The sequence below is a fragment of the Haliotis rufescens genome, unplaced genomic scaffold, assembly GCF_023055435.1.
Source record: "Haliotis rufescens isolate VD_foot unplaced genomic scaffold, xgHalRufe1.0.p SCAF_7, whole genome shotgun sequence".
Classification (NCBI taxonomy): Eukaryota; Metazoa; Mollusca; class Gastropoda; order Lepetellida; family Haliotidae; genus Haliotis; species Haliotis rufescens.
The window spans coordinates 25,397,575-25,414,667 of NW_025964361.1; positions in this window are offsets into that span (position 1 = coordinate 25,397,575).

The following is a 17,093-nucleotide window of genomic DNA, read 5'->3' on the forward strand; positions in this document are numbered from 1 at the left end:
ATACTACAGACATATTCTTACCCAGACGACCCTTGCCCCCACACACTACAGAATATTCTGACCACATGACCCTTGCCCCCACACACTACGGATGTATTCTGACCAGACAACCCTTGCCCCCACACACTATGGACATATTCTGACCACATGACCCTTGCCCCATAACACTACGGACATATTCTGACCACACAACCCTTGCCCCCACACACTACGGATATATTCTTACCCAGACAACCCTTGCCCCCACACACTACAGAATATTCTGACCACATGACCCTTGCCCCCTCACACTAGGGACATATTCTGACCCCAACAACCAGGTGAGTAATGGGGTGTTATTGTTCAATTGTTGACTGATAACGTGAATGTCTGTAATCTGTGTTCGGTAGCTTGCTGAACAGTGAGACAATATGTTTGGCAGGCTCATTAGCATATCAGATTCCCACACTGTAGGGGTACAGTAGATACTGTACTTACACAAGGCAGGCCATTCCTTCAACACTACGTTCCTTATCCTTCGGATCATACTTCCATGAATCCCTTGTGGGAGCATATGTAGACGAAATGTCTAGGGCACCAAGAAGCTGCGGTGAAAAGCATCCCTATTGTCATGCCAGGATCCAGTGATTTAATAAATAAAGTTTGCTCTGCCTCGATGTGTAGTGTAATAGTATAGGTTTGGCCTGACCTATGTTTCATCTTCAACACTCAACTGTAGGTCCTGGATCAGGAGGTCAGTGTAGATACTCAACCGTAGGTCCTGGAATAGGAGGTCAGTGTAGATCCTCAACACTCAACCGTAGGTCCTGGATCAGGTGGTCAGTGTTGATCCTCAACACTCAACCGTAGGTCCTGGATCAGGTGGTCAGTGTACATCCTCAACACTCAACTGTACATCCTGGATCAGGTGGTCAGTGTAGATCCTCATAACTGAACCATAGGTCCTGGATCAGGTGGTCAGTGTACATCCTCAACACTCAACTCTACATCCTGGATCAGGTGGTCAATGTAGGTCCTCATTACTGAACCCTAGGTCCTGGATCAGGTGGTCAGTGTACATCCTCAACACTCAACTGTACATCCTGGATCAGGAGGTCAGTGTAGGTCCTCATAACTGAACCATAGGTCCTGGGTCAGGTGGTCAGTGTACATCCTCAACACTCAACTGTACATCCTGGATCAGGTGGTCAGTGTAGATCCTCAACACTCAACCGTAGGTCCTGGATCAGGTGGTCAGTGTACATCCTCAACACTCAACCGTAGGTCCTGGATCAGGTGGTCAGTGTAGATCCTCAACACTCAACCCTAGGTCCTGGATCAGGTGGTCAATGTAGATCCTCAACACTCAACCGTAGGTCCTGCATCAGGTGGTCAGTGTATATCCTCAACACTCAACCGTAGGTCCTGGATCAGGTGGTCAATGTAGATCCTTAACACTCAACCGTAGGTCCTGGATCAGGTGGTCAGTGTAGATCCTCAACACTCAACCGTAGGTCCTGGATCAGGTGGTCAATGTACATCCTCAACACTCAACTGTAGGTCCTGGATCAGGTGGTCATTGTGTAGCAGGGCACTGAATGAGTGATAGGCAAACACACGCTACGGTTGAGACGTTTATTCTGCCAATGGATTTGTCATATATTTATCTATCTAGTATATACACCCTGAAACATATTAAAGGAATGATAAGTAATATTAACAATAAACATAATGCAGTCATCGACATCACAGTATTACAAACCGTTTTACATTACAAACAGATCTTATTCATATATTAGTTGTTATACTGTACAATAATCTGCTAACTGATGTAAGAACCAAATAGAATAATTATTCATGAATTATCTAAGTGTAAAGAGATTATAAATCTCTTTCAAAATATAGACATATACATGACTTTACGGGTGTGACACACTTATGTGTTACACAAATATAGAAACTGACTATACAAGTTATTATGTGCCTACCCTGTGGGTGAGACTGGGGTGTCTTCCCGACTAGCGCCACAACTTATAAATCCGGATATCTGACTAAAACATATACTTTTATAACAATGACTAATACAACTATTTACATACACGTTAAAACATTCTCCAGGTCCCGTATAGTACAGACTGTATATTATACAGAACTGATCACAAAGGCATTTAAAACATAGCCTATTCCATAAAACAACACATACATTCTTCCCCATACATACAAGAATAAAGAGACAGAAAAGTGATATATTAGTAATTACCAAAGCTTACAATTTATAAGTCTTGTTTACCACATTTACTTAAATAGATTGTAGCTGAGAATATGATAATATTAAACATGTTTAGTTAAGTTTAGTATTATAGGTTTAATATACTGCAACATTTAACTGCAATAACAACAATACAAGTATACACATACATATTAAACTAACCTGATATTACATGATATCACTTGTCAACTTGTCTGTGCAGGAAATGTGTGCAGACTGAGAACATGCAGTGAGACAAAAGGTCAACTTTGGAGGTTAGCTTGGCCAATCAGTTGAGCACGTCATGGCTTGGGTTTGTTAAGGCTTACAACATGAAGGACACATTAACTACATTTAATCTATCTTAACTAATGATTAAATATAAAAGTTGAACACTTAAAACAGATACTGAAGCTGAATAAAATAAATATGTACAATATTGTATCTGTCACAAATGTACAACTGTAGGTCCTCATAACTGAACCATGGTGGTCAATGTACATCCTGGATCAGGTGGTCAGTGTAGATCCTCAACACTCCACCGTAGGTCCTGGATCGGGTGGTCAGTCTAGATCCTCAACACTCCACCGTAGGTCCTGGATCAGGAGGTCAGTGTACATCCTCAACACTCAACCGTAGGTCCTGGATCGGGTGGTCAGTGTAGATCCTCAACACTCCACCGTAGGTCCTGGATCAGGTGGTCAGTGTACATCCTCAACACTCAACCGTAGGTCCTGGATCAGGTGGTCAGTGTAGATCCTCAACACTCAACCGTAGGTCCTGGATCAGGTGGTCAGTGTAGATCCTCAACTCTCAACCGTAGTTCCTGGATCAGGTGGTCAGTGTACATCCTCAACACTCAACCTTGGGTCCTGGATCAGGTGGTCAGTGTACAACTGTAGGTCCTCATAACTGAACCATGGTGGTCAGTGTAGATCCTCAACACTCAACTGTAGGTCCTGGATCAGGTGGTCAGTGTAGATCCTCAACACTCAACCTTGGGTCCTGGATCAGGTGGTCAGTGTAGATCCTCAACACTCAACCGTAGGTCCTGGATCAGGTGGTCAGTGTAGATCCTCAACACTCAACCTTGGGTCCTGGATCAGGTGGTCAGTGTAGATCCTCAACACTCAACTGTAGGTCCTGGATCAGGTGGTCAGTGTACAACTGTAGGTCCTCATAACTGAACCATGGTGGTCAGTGTAGATCCTCAACACTCAACTGTAGGTCCTGGATCAGGTGGTCAGTGTAGATCCTCAACACTCAACCTTGGGTCCTGGATCAGGTGGTCAGTGTAGATCCTCAACACTCAACTGTAGGTCCTGGATCAGGTGGTCAATGTAGATCCTCAACACTCAACCTTGGGTCCTGGATCAGGTGGTCAGTGTAGATCCTCAACACTCAACCTTGGGTCCTGGATCAGGTGGTCAGTGTACATCCTCAACACTCAACTGTAGGTCCTGGATCAGAAGGTCAGTGTAGATCCTCAACACTCAACTGTAGGTCCTGGATCAGAAGGTCGGTGTACATCCTCAACACTCAACTGTACATCCTGGATCAGGTGGTCAGTGTACATCCTCAACACTCAACCGTAGGTCCTGGATCAGGTAGTCAATGTATATCCTCAACACTCAACCGTAGGTCCTGGATCAGGAGGTCAGTGTAGGTCCTCATAACTGAACCATAGGTCCTGGATCAGGTGGTCAGTGTAGATCCTCAACACTCAACTGTACATCCTGGATCAGGTGGTCAGTGTACATCCTCAACACTCAACCGTAGGTCCTGGATCAGGTGGTCAATGTACATCCTCAACACTCAACTGTAGGTCCTGGATCAGGTGGTCATTGTGTAGCAGGGCACTGAATGAGTGATAGGCAAACACACGCTACGGTTGAGAGACGTTTATTCTGCCAATGGATTTGTCATATATTTATCTATCTAGTATATACACCCTGAAACATATTAAAGGAATGATAAGTAATATTAACAATAAACATAATGCAGTCATCGACATCACAGTATTACAAACCGTTTAACATTACAAACAGATCTTATTCATATATTAGTTGTTATACTGTACAATAATCTGCTAACTGATGTAAGAACCAAATAGAATAATTATTCATGAATTATCTAAGTGTAAAGAGATTATAAATCTCTTTCAAAATATAGACATATACATGACTTTACGGGTGTGACACACTTATGTGTTACACAAATATAGAAACTGACTATACAAGTTATTATGTGCCTACCCTGTGGGTGAGACTGGGGTGTCTTCCCGACTAGCGCCACAACTTATAAATCCGGATATCTGACTAAAACATATACTTTTATAACAATGACTAATACAACTATTTACATACACGTTAAAACATTCTCCAGATCCCGTATAGTACAGACTGTATATTATACAGAACTGATCACAAAGGCATTTAAAACATAGCCTATTCCATAAAACAACACATACATTCTTCCCCATACATACAAGAATAAAGAGACAGAAAAGTGATATATTAGTAATTACCAAAGCTTACAATTTATAAGTCTTGTTTACCACATTTACTTAAATAGATTGTAGCTGAGAATATGATAATATTAAACATGTTTAGTTAAGTTTAGTATTATAGGTTTAATATACTGCAACATTTAACTGCAATAACAACAATACAAGTATACACATACATATTAAACTAACCTGATATTACATGATTTCACTTGTCAACTTGTCTGTGCAGGAAATGTGTGCAGACTGAGAACATGCAGTGAGACAAAAGGTCAACTTTGGAGGTTAGCTTGGCCAATCAGTTGAGCACGTCATGGCTTGGGTTTGTTAAGGCTTACAACATGAAGGACACATTAACTACATTTAATCTATCTTAACTAATGATTAAATATAAAAGTTGAACACTTAAAACAGATACTGAAGCTGAATAAAATAAATATGTACAATATTGTATCTGTCACAAATGTACAACTGTAGGTCCTCATAACTGAACCATGGTGGTCAATGTACATCCTGGATCAGGTGGTCTGTGTAGATCTTCAACACTCAACCGTAGGTCCTGGATCGGGTGGTCAGTCTAGATCCTCAACACTCCACCGTAGGTCCTGGATCAGGAGGTCAGTGTACATCCTCAACACTCAACCGTAGGTCCTGGATCGGGTGGTCAGTGTAGATCCTCAACACTCCACCGTAGGTCCTGGATCAGGAGGTCAGTGTACATCCTCAACACTCAACCGTAGGTCCTGGATCAGGTGGTCAGTGTAGATCCTCAACACTCAACCGTAGGTCCTGGATCAGGTGGTCAGTGTAGATCCTCAACACTCAACCGTAGGTCCTGGATCAGGTGGTCAGTGTAGATCCTCAACTCTCAACCGTAGTTCCTGGATCAGGTGGTCAGTGTACATCCTCAACACTCAACCTTGGGTCCTGGATCAGGTGGTCAGTGTACAACTGTAGGTCCTCATAACTGAACCATGGTGGTCAGTGTAGATCCTCAACACTCAACTGTAGGTCCTGGATCAGGTGGTCAGTGTAGATCCTCAACACTCAACCTTGGGTCCTGGATCAGGTGGTCAGTGTAGATCCTCAACACTCAACCGTAGGTCCTGGATCAGGTGGTCAGTGTAGATCCTCAACACTCAACCTTGGGTCCTGGATCAGGTGGTCAGTGTAGATCCTCAACACTCAACTGTAGGTCCTGGATCAGGTGGTCAGTGTACAACTGTAGGTCCTCATAACTGAACCATGGTGGTCAGTGTAGATCCTCAACACTCAACTGTAGGTCCTGGATCAGGTGGTCAGTGTAGATCCTCAACACTCAACCTTGGGTCCTGGATCAGGTGGTCAGTGTAGATCCTCAACACTCAACTGTAGGTCCTGGATCAGGTGGTCAATGTAGATCCTCAACACTCAACCTTGGGTCCTGGATCAGGTGGTCAGTGTAGATCCTCAACACTCAACCTTGGGTCCTGGATCAGGTGGTCAGTGTACATCCTCAACACTCAACTGTAGGTCCTGGATCAGGTAGTCAATGTATATCCTCAACACTCAACCGTAGGTCCTGGATCAGGAGGTCAGTGTAGGTCCTCATAACTGAACCATAGGTCCTGGATCAGGTGGTCAGTGTAGATCCTCAACACTCAACTGTACATCCTGGATCAGGTGGTCAGTGTACATCCTCAACACTCAACCGTAGGTCCTGGATCAGGTGGTCAATGTACATCCTCAACACTCAACTGTAGGTCCTGGATCAGGTGGTCATTGTGTAGCAGGGCACTGAATGAGTGATAGGCAAACACACGCTACGGTTGAGAGACGTTTATTCTGCCAATGGATTTGTCATATATTTATCTATCTAGTATATACACCCTGAAACATATTAAAGGAATGATAAGTAATATTAACAATAAACATAATGCAGTCATCGACTTCACAGTATTACAAACCGTTTAACATTACAAACAGATCTTATTCATATATTAGTTGTTATACTGTACAATAATCTGCTAACTGATGTAAGAACCAAATAGAATAATTATTCATGAATTATCTAAGTGTAAAGAGATTATAAATCTCTTTCAAAATATAGACATATACATGACTTTACGGGTGTGACACACTTATGTGTTACACAAATATAGAAACTGACTATACAAGTTATTATGTGCCTACCCTGTGGGTGAGACTGGGGTGTCTTCCCGACTAGCGCCACAACTTATAAATCCGGATATCTGACTAAAACATATACTTTTATAACAATGACTAATACAACTATTTACATACACGTTAAAACATTCTCCAGATCCCGTATAGTACAGACTGTATATTATACAGAACTGATCACAAAGGCATTTAAAACATAGCCTATTCCATAAAACAACACATACATTCTTCCTCATACATACAAGAATAAAGAGACAGAAAAGTGATATATTAGTAATTACCAAAGCTTACAATTTATAAGTCTTGTTTACCACATTTACTTAAATAGATTGTAGCTGAGAATATGATAATATTAAACATGTTTAGTTAAGTTTAGTATTATAGGTTTAATATACTGCAACATTTAACTGCAATAACAACAATACAAGTATACACATACATATTAAACTAACCTGATATTACATGATTTCACTTGTCAACTTGTCTGTGCAGGAAATGTGTGCAGACTGAGAACATGCAGTGAGACAAAAGGTCAACTTTGGAGGTTAGCTTGGCCAATCAGTTGAGCACGTCATGGCTTGGGTTTGTTAAGGCTTACAACATGAAGGACACATTAACTACATTTAATCTATCTTAACTAATGATTAAATATAAAAGTTGAACACTTAAAACAGATACTGAAGCTGAATAAAATAAATATGTACAATATTGTATCTGTCACAAATGTACAACTGTAGGTCCTCATAACTGAACCATGGTGGTCAATGTACATCCTGGATCAGGTGGTCAGTGTAGATCCTCAACACTCAACCGTAGGTCCTGGATCAGGAGGTCAGTGTACATCCTCAACACTCAACCGTAGGTCCTGGATCAGGTGGTCAGTGTAGATCCTCAACACTCAACCGTAGGTCCTGGATCAGGTGGTCAGTGTAGATCCTCAACACTCAACCGTAGGTCCTGGATCAGGTGGTCAGTGTAGATCCTCAACACTCAACCGTAGGTCCTGGATCAGGTGGTCAGTGTAGATCCTCAACACTCAACCGTAGGTCCTGGATCAGGTGGTCAGTGTAGATCCTCAACACTCAACTGTAGGTCCTGGATCAGGTGGTCAGTGTAGATCCTCAACTCTCAACCGTAGGTCCTGGATCAGGTGGTCAGTGTACATCCTCAACACTCAACCTTGGGTCCTGGATCAGGTGGTCAGTGTACAACTGTAGGTCCTCATAACTGAACCATGGTGGTCAGTGTAGATCCTCAACACTCAACTGTAGGTCCTGGATCAGGTGGTCAGTGTAGATCCTCAACACTCAACCTTGGGTCCTGGATCAGGTGGTCAGTGTAGATCCTCAACACTCAACCTTGGGTCCTGGATCAGGTGGTCAGTGTACATCCTCAACACTCAACTGTAGGTCCTGGATCAGAAGGTCAGTGTAGATCCTCAACACTCAACTGTAGGTCCTGGATCAGAAGGTCGGTGTACATCCTCAACACTCAACTGTACATCCTGGATCAGGTGGTCAGTGTACATCCTCAACACTCAACCGTAGGTCCTGGATCAGGTAGTCAATGTATATCCTCAACACTCAACCGTAGGTCCTGGATCAGGAGGTCAGTGTAGGTCCTCATAACTGAACCATAGGTCCTGGATCAGGTGGTCAGTGTAGATCCTCAACACTCAACTGTACATCCTGGATCAGAAGGTCAGTGTAGATCCTCAACACTCAACTGTACATCCTGGATCAGAAGGTCAGTGTACATCCTCAACACTCAACTGTACATCCTGGATCAGGTGGTCAGTGTACATCCTCAACACTCAACCGTAGGTCCTGGATCAGGTGGTCAGTGTAGATCCTCAACACTCAACTGTACATCCTGGATCAGAAGGTCAGTGTACATCCTCAACACTCAACTGTACATCCTGGATCAGGTGGTCAGTGTAGATCCTCAACACTCAACCGTAGGTCCTGGATCAGGTGGTCAGTGTAGATCCTCAACACTCAACCATAGGTCCTGGATCAGGTGGTCAGTGTAGATCCTCAACTCTCAACCGTAGGTCCTGGATCAGGTGGTCAGTGTACATCCTCAACACTCAACCTTGGGTCCTGGATCAGGTGGTCAGTGTACAACTGTAGGTCCTCATAACTGAACCATGGTGGTCAGTGTAGATCCTCAACACTCAACTGTAGGTCCTGGATCAGGTGGTCAGTGTAGATCCTCAACACTCAACCTTGGGTCCTGGATCAGGTGGTCAGTGTAGATCCTCAACACTCAACCTTGGGTCCTGGATCAGGTGGTCAGTGTACATCCTCAACACTCAACTGTAGGTCCTGGATCAGAAGGTCAGTGTAGATCCTCAACACTCAACCGTAGGTCCTGGATCAGGTGGTCAGTGTAGATCCTCAACACTCAACCGTAGGTCCTGGATCAGGTGGTCAGTGTAGATCCTCAACTCTCAACCGTAGTTCCTGGATCAGGTGGTCAGTGTACATCCTCAACACTCAACCTTGGGTCCTGGATCAGGTGGTCAGTGTACAACTGTAGGTCCTCATAACTGAACCATGGTGGTCAGTGTAGATCCTCAACACTCAACTGTAGGTCCTGGATCAGGTGGTCAGTGTAGATCCTCAACACTCAACCTTGGGTCCTGGATCAGGTGGTCAGTGTAGATCCTCAACACTCAACCGTAGGTCCTGGATCAGGTGGTCAGTGTAGATCCTCAACACTCAACCTTGGGTCCTGGATCAGGTGGTCAGTGTAGATCCTCAACACTCAACTGTAGGTCCTGGATCAGGTGGTCAGTGTACAACTGTAGGTCCTCATAACTGAACCATGGTGGTCAGTGTAGATCCTCAACACTCAACTGTAGGTCCTGGATCAGGTGGTCAGTGTAGATCCTCAACACTCAACCTTGGGTCCTGGATCAGGTGGTCAGTGTAGATCCTCAACACTCAACTGTAGGTCCTGGATCAGGTGGTCAATGTAGATCCTCAACACTCAACCTTGGGTCCTGGATCAGGTGGTCAGTGTAGATCCTCAACACTCAACCTTGGGTCCTGGATCAGGTGGTCAGTGTACATCCTCAACACTCAACTGTAGGTCCTGGATCAGGTAGTCAATGTATATCCTCAACACTCAACCGTAGGTCCTGGATCAGGAGGTCAGTGTAGGTCCTCATAACTGAACCATAGGTCCTGGATCAGGTGGTCAGTGTAGATCCTCAACACTCAACTGTACATCCTGGATCAGGTGGTCAGTGTACATCCTCAACACTCAACCGTAGGTCCTGGATCAGGTGGTCAATGTACATCCTCAACACTCAACTGTAGGTCCTGGATCAGGTGGTCATTGTGTAGCAGGGCACTGAATGAGTGATAGGCAAACACACGCTACGGTTGAGAGACGTTTATTCTGCCAATGGATTTGTCATATATTTATCTATCTAGTATATACACCCTGAAACATATTAAAGGAATGATAAGTAATATTAACAATAAACATAATGCAGTCATCGACTTCACAGTATTACAAACCGTTTAACATTACAAACAGATCTTATTCATATATTAGTTGTTATACTGTACAATAATCTGCTAACTGATGTAAGAACCAAATAGAATAATTATTCATGAATTATCTAAGTGTAAAGAGATTATAAATCTCTTTCAAAATATAGACATATACATGACTTTACGGGTGTGACACACTTATGTGTTACACAAATATAGAAACTGACTATACAAGTTATTATGTGCCTACCCTGTGGGTGAGACTGGGGTGTCTTCCCGACTAGCGCCACAACTTATAAATCCGGATATCTGACTAAAACATATACTTTTATAACAATGACTAATACAACTATTTACATACACGTTAAAACATTCTCCAGATCCCGTATAGTACAGACTGTATATTATACAGAACTGATCACAAAGGCATTTAAAACATAGCCTATTCCATAAAACAACACATACATTCTTCCTCATACATACAAGAATAAAGAGACAGAAAAGTGATATATTAGTAATTACCAAAGCTTACAATTTATAAGTCTTGTTTACCACATTTACTTAAATAGATTGTAGCTGAGAATATGATAATATTAAACATGTTTAGTTAAGTTTAGTATTATAGGTTTAATATACTGCAACATTTAACTGCAATAACAACAATACAAGTATACACATACATATTAAACTAACCTGATATTACATGATTTCACTTGTCAACTTGTCTGTGCAGGAAATGTGTGCAGACTGAGAACATGCAGTGAGACAAAAGGTCAACTTTGGAGGTTAGCTTGGCCAATCAGTTGAGCACGTCATGGCTTGGGTTTGTTAAGGCTTACAACATGAAGGACACATTAACTACATTTAATCTATCTTAACTAATGATTAAATATAAAAGTTGAACACTTAAAACAGATACTGAAGCTGAATAAAATAAATATGTACAATATTGTATCTGTCACAAATGTACAACTGTAGGTCCTCATAACTGAACCATGGTGGTCAATGTACATCCTGGATCAGGTGGTCAGTGTAGATCCTCAACACTCAACCGTAGGTCCTGGATCAGGAGGTCAGTGTACATCCTCAACACTCAACCGTAGGTCCTGGATCAGGTGGTCAGTGTAGATCCTCAACACTCAACCGTAGGTCCTGGATCAGGTGGTCAGTGTAGATCCTCAACACTCAACCGTAGGTCCTGGATCAGGTGGTCAGTGTAGATCCTCAACACTCAACCGTAGGTCCTGGATCAGGTGGTCAGTGTAGATCCTCAACACTCAACCGTAGGTCCTGGATCAGGTGGTCAGTGTAGATCCTCAACACTCAACTGTAGGTCCTGGATCAGGTGGTCAGTGTAGATCCTCAACTCTCAACCGTAGGTCCTGGATCAGGTGGTCAGTGTACATCCTCAACACTCAACCTTGGGTCCTGGATCAGGTGGTCAGTGTACAACTGTAGGTCCTCATAACTGAACCATGGTGGTCAGTGTAGATCCTCAACACTCAACTGTAGGTCCTGGATCAGGTGGTCAGTGTAGATCCTCAACACTCAACCTTGGGTCCTGGATCAGGTGGTCAGTGTAGATCCTCAACACTCAACCTTGGGTCCTGGATCAGGTGGTCAGTGTACATCCTCAACACTCAACTGTAGGTCCTGGATCAGAAGGTCAGTGTAGATCCTCAACACTCAACTGTAGGTCCTGGATCAGAAGGTCGGTGTACATCCTCAACACTCAACTGTACATCCTGGATCAGGTGGTCAGTGTACATCCTCAACACTCAACCGTAGGTCCTGGATCAGGTAGTCAATGTATATCCTCAACACTCAACCGTAGGTCCTGGATCAGGAGGTCAGTGTAGGTCCTCATAACTGAACCATAGGTCCTGGATCAGGTGGTCAGTGTAGATCCTCAACACTCAACTGTACATCCTGGATCAGAAGGTCAGTGTAGATCCTCAACACTCAACTGTACATCCTGGATCAGAAGGTCAGTGTACATCCTCAACACTCAACTGTACATCCTGGATCAGGTGGTCAGTGTACATCCTCAACACTCAACCGTAGGTCCTGGATCAGGTGGTCAGTGTAGATCCTCAACACTCAACTGTACATCCTGGATCAGAAGGTCAGTGTACATCCTCAACACTCAACTGTACATCCTGGATCAGGTGGTCAGTGTAGATCCTCAACACTCAACCGTAGGTCCTGGATCAGGTGGTCAGTGTAGATCCTCAACACTCAACCATAGGTCCTGGATCAGGTGGTCAGTGTAGATCCTCAACTCTCAACCGTAGGTCCTGGATCAGGTGGTCAGTGTACATCCTCAACACTCAACCTTGGGTCCTGGATCAGGTGGTCAGTGTACAACTGTAGGTCCTCATAACTGAACCATGGTGGTCAGTGTAGATCCTCAACACTCAACTGTAGGTCCTGGATCAGGTGGTCAGTGTAGATCCTCAACACTCAACCTTGGGTCCTGGATCAGGTGGTCAGTGTAGATCCTCAACACTCAACCTTGGGTCCTGGATCAGGTGGTCAGTGTACATCCTCAACACTCAACTGTAGGTCCTGGATCAGAAGGTCAGTGTAGATCCTCAACACTCAACTGTAGGTCCTGGATCAGAAGGTCGGTGTACATCCTCAACACTCAACTGTACATCCTGGATCAGGTGGTCAGTGTACATCCTCAACACTCAACCGTAGGTCCTGGATCAGGTAGTCAATGTATATCCTCAACACTCAACCGTAGGTCCTGGATCAGGAGGTCAGTGTAGGTCCTCATAACTGAACCATAGGTCCTGGATCAGGTGGTCAGTGTAGATCCTCAACACTCAACTGTACATCCTGGATCAGAAGGTCAGTGTAGATCCTCAACACTCAACTGTACATCCTGGATCAGAAGGTCAGTGTACATCCTCAACACTCAACTGTACATCCTGGATCAGGTGGTCAGTGTACATCCTCAACACTCAACCGTAGGTCCTGGATCAGGTGGTCAGTGTACATCCTCAACACTCAACTGTACATCCTGGATCAGAAGGTCAGTGTACATCCTCAACACTCAACTGTAGGTCCTGGATCAGGTGGTCAGTGTAGATCCTCAACACTCAACCTTGGGTCCTGGATCAGGTGGTCAATGTACATCCTCAACACTCAACTGTACATCCTGGATCAGAAGGTCAGTGTAGATCCTCAACACTCAACTGTACATCCTGGATCAGAAGGTCAGTGTACATCCTCAACACTCAACTGTACATCCTGGATCAGGTGGTCAGTGTGATCCTCAACACTCAACTGTAGGTCCTGGATCAGGTGGTCAGTGTAGATCCTCAACACTCAACCGTAGGTCCTGGATCAGGTGGTCAGTGTAGATCCTCAACACTCAACCGTAGGTCCTGGATCAGGTGGTCAGTGTACATCCTCAACACTAAACTGTACATCCTGGATCAGGTGGTCAGTGTGATCCTCAACACTCAACTGTAGGTCCTGGATCAGGTGGTCAGTGTAGATCCTCAACACTCAACCGTAGGTCCTGGATCAGGTGGTCAGTGTACATCCTCAACACTCAACCGTAGGTCCTGGATCAGGTGGTCAGTGTGATCCTCAACACTCAACTGTACATCCTGGATCAGAAGGTCAGTGTAGATCCTCAACACTCAACCGTAAGTCCTGGATCAGGTGGTCAATGTAGATCCTCAACACTCAACCGTAGGTCCTGGATCAGGTGGTCAGGGTCCGAGAGTTGGTTGTTTTCCATTAATCCTGTCTTGTTCTTGTTTTCAGTAACTATATTGTCTGGTGCAGGCTTAATTATTTATAGGCAAAGCGATGTGTGTGTGAATTATTGCAAAGACATTACATGCATTTGTACCAGTATTAGACCCCAAACCTGGCCTGAATCTTTAACCAGCTTTCTGGTGCATATAACAGGAGACAATGAATATGTTTCTAGGTGTGAGTGTGCATTTTGGGGAATAATAGAATCTGGACCAGACCGTCCAGTGATTAATATTATGAGCGACGATCCATGCCATCCATGTACGATGACATGCAACCAACCAAGAGACTGAGCCTGACCAAATGGTCCAATTGTCGCCTCTTACAACCAAAAACGGTTGATGGTTACCTACTCTGACCCAGAATCCCTACAGGGTGCCACATACCACATCCATTGACCCACAAACAGCAGGTTCCTACCACCCTGAGTTTAGACGTCTTTTACATGTATGGGCCCCCTAGGGATTCCTGGTAGAACTGTAATCAAGCAACCTATGCTTGTCGTGAGAGGCGACTTAATGGATCGGGTGGGCAGCTGGGTGACTTGGTTGATGGCATGGGAACGTACCCAGACAGCATGGATCATTGCTTACAATATCGATCACACAACAAACAAGCATTCTGACCAATGAAGCTGCCAACTGTACACAAACAATGTTTGCTTGTTTGTTTTTGTTTGACACCACACTCAGCAATAACCCAGCTAATATGACAATGGTCTGTAAATCGAATCTAGAACAGACAATCCAGTGATTGACATCATGAGCATTGATCTACGCAATTGGGACACGATGACATGCATCAACCAAGTCAGCGAGCCTGCTCACATGATCCCGTTAGTGATTATAGCCAAGCATAGTCACCTTAAACGGCAAGCATGGGTTGCTGAAGACCTATTCAAACCCGTATCTCCATGGGTTACACAAACAATGGTTGATCAGGCTGAAATTCAAGGAGTGTTTGTTTGTTTGTTTGTTTGTTTGTTGTTTAACGCTGCACTCAGCAATATTCCAGCTATATGATATATCAGACTGGAAATATGGATTCTTGTAGCAAAGGCACCAGAGATGTCACACCACCTGCTGAAACTGTACTGATCTATTCATCAATAAATTATCAATAAAAATAAAACTGAGACAAAGAGAATCACACGAGTCTGCACTGTGATGTAAGCCGTGGACTGATGTATTCCGAAGATGGCTTCAGGCCATCATAAATCAATTATGAGATTTTCATCCTTTTTAAACATCCTTGCCTCACATCCTCCTGCTGTTGAACAGGTTATGGAAGAAGAACATGCTGTCTTCCATTTTCAATATTTGTTGAAATGGTCCAAATATACCGGCCTACCAAACATTCCTGCTTCACGGGAATCACATCAGTCGTCAGTTAAAGTACGCACATGCTTTCAATGTTAAAAAAAAATGCTTTAAACCTGAGAATGAGTTGGTATGAAAATCTAATAATTATATTACTCAGTATTGTGGCCACATATTGCTTATTTTAACATAAGTGTGTGTGTGTATATGTGTATGTCTGTGTGTCTGTATATCTGTGTGTGTGTGTGTGTGTGTGTGTGTGTGCTTGTACTAGTCCGGAATAACGCTGATTTTATTGTGTAACCAACTGAGATACCAGGCTGCAGTTTAACATGAATACCACACTCAGACACAGTATTCCGACTCCGATCCGACCAGTCCCTGTATCAGAACCTTAATGCAGAGTGCCAAACAGGGCAACAACAAGCACCATCTTTTGATATAACAGACAGGGATTGAACCCCAGACCTTTCACTTTCTGGGTGGACGCTCTACCACTAGACCATGGTGGCAGTGTAAGTCAAATAGATTTTAGCAGGTGTCTTGTCCAAATAGCAGCAGCAACTGTTACCATGGCTACATAAGCTTTGTGTATGGCCTCTCCAGCTGAAGTGTGTGTGTGAAATGGAATGTATAAATATATATATATATCCTGTTGTGTCAGCTTCATCATGATGCTAGAGGTTTTACGAGCCCTTCTGATGGAGCAATTTCTGTGTGAGTGTCATGTCCTTTTAATCTTATGTAGATGTCTGATCAACTGACCTCTGGAAAACTGACCTAGTAATGGTCAAAACAAAAGGTCTCTTGTGCAAATTAGTGTGTCATGATTGGAGGGAGTTAGCATATAGCTTCTGCTTCATCTGTACACTGATTTCGAGATGATGCTTAACTACACACAACGCACACCCCAACTTAACAATACAAGCAAGCTAAAATCTGAACTTTTCAATACGGTGCAGGTTACCAACTTGCCTGGCATAAGAGAAACAGTATTAAAGGGGAGCTTGGCTCTGGAAAATAGGCAGCCCCAGCAAGCTGGATTCAAGTGGTTTAAACATCACTTTAACTCAAATTTATTGTTGAATCCCAATTTCATTGTTAATAACTGCTCTATATACACAAGAGACGCAGCTCCAATTTCACTTCACACACTAAGTACAAAGTCTCGACCCAACTGGACACCTGACCTTGGCGCAGTCTCCTTCAAAAATATCAGAATGTTTTCAACAGCATAAGAGTTTTTGACCAGAATTTGTGGTCTAAAAGGTTGAAAAAATAATAAGTCTTGGTTCTCAGGCACAAAGTCTGTCACACATTTTGTTTTTATTTCCATTTTGAAAAAAAATAAATCATCATAATACTTATAAACAATGCGATCCAATATAGCACACAGTTAATTCCCTTTACATTCGCACGGCTTCACTGCGTGTGATGGTCAACTCATGTTATGGTCAAGGCAGTAATAGGAGCTTGTATGCTTGTTTCTGTAGGAAGGACCTTTCCCTGGTTGATGGTAAACAACTATTTACTTGGTTACATACTAGTTGGAACAAGGAAAAAACAAAAACAAAAAAACAACACCACACGGCCAC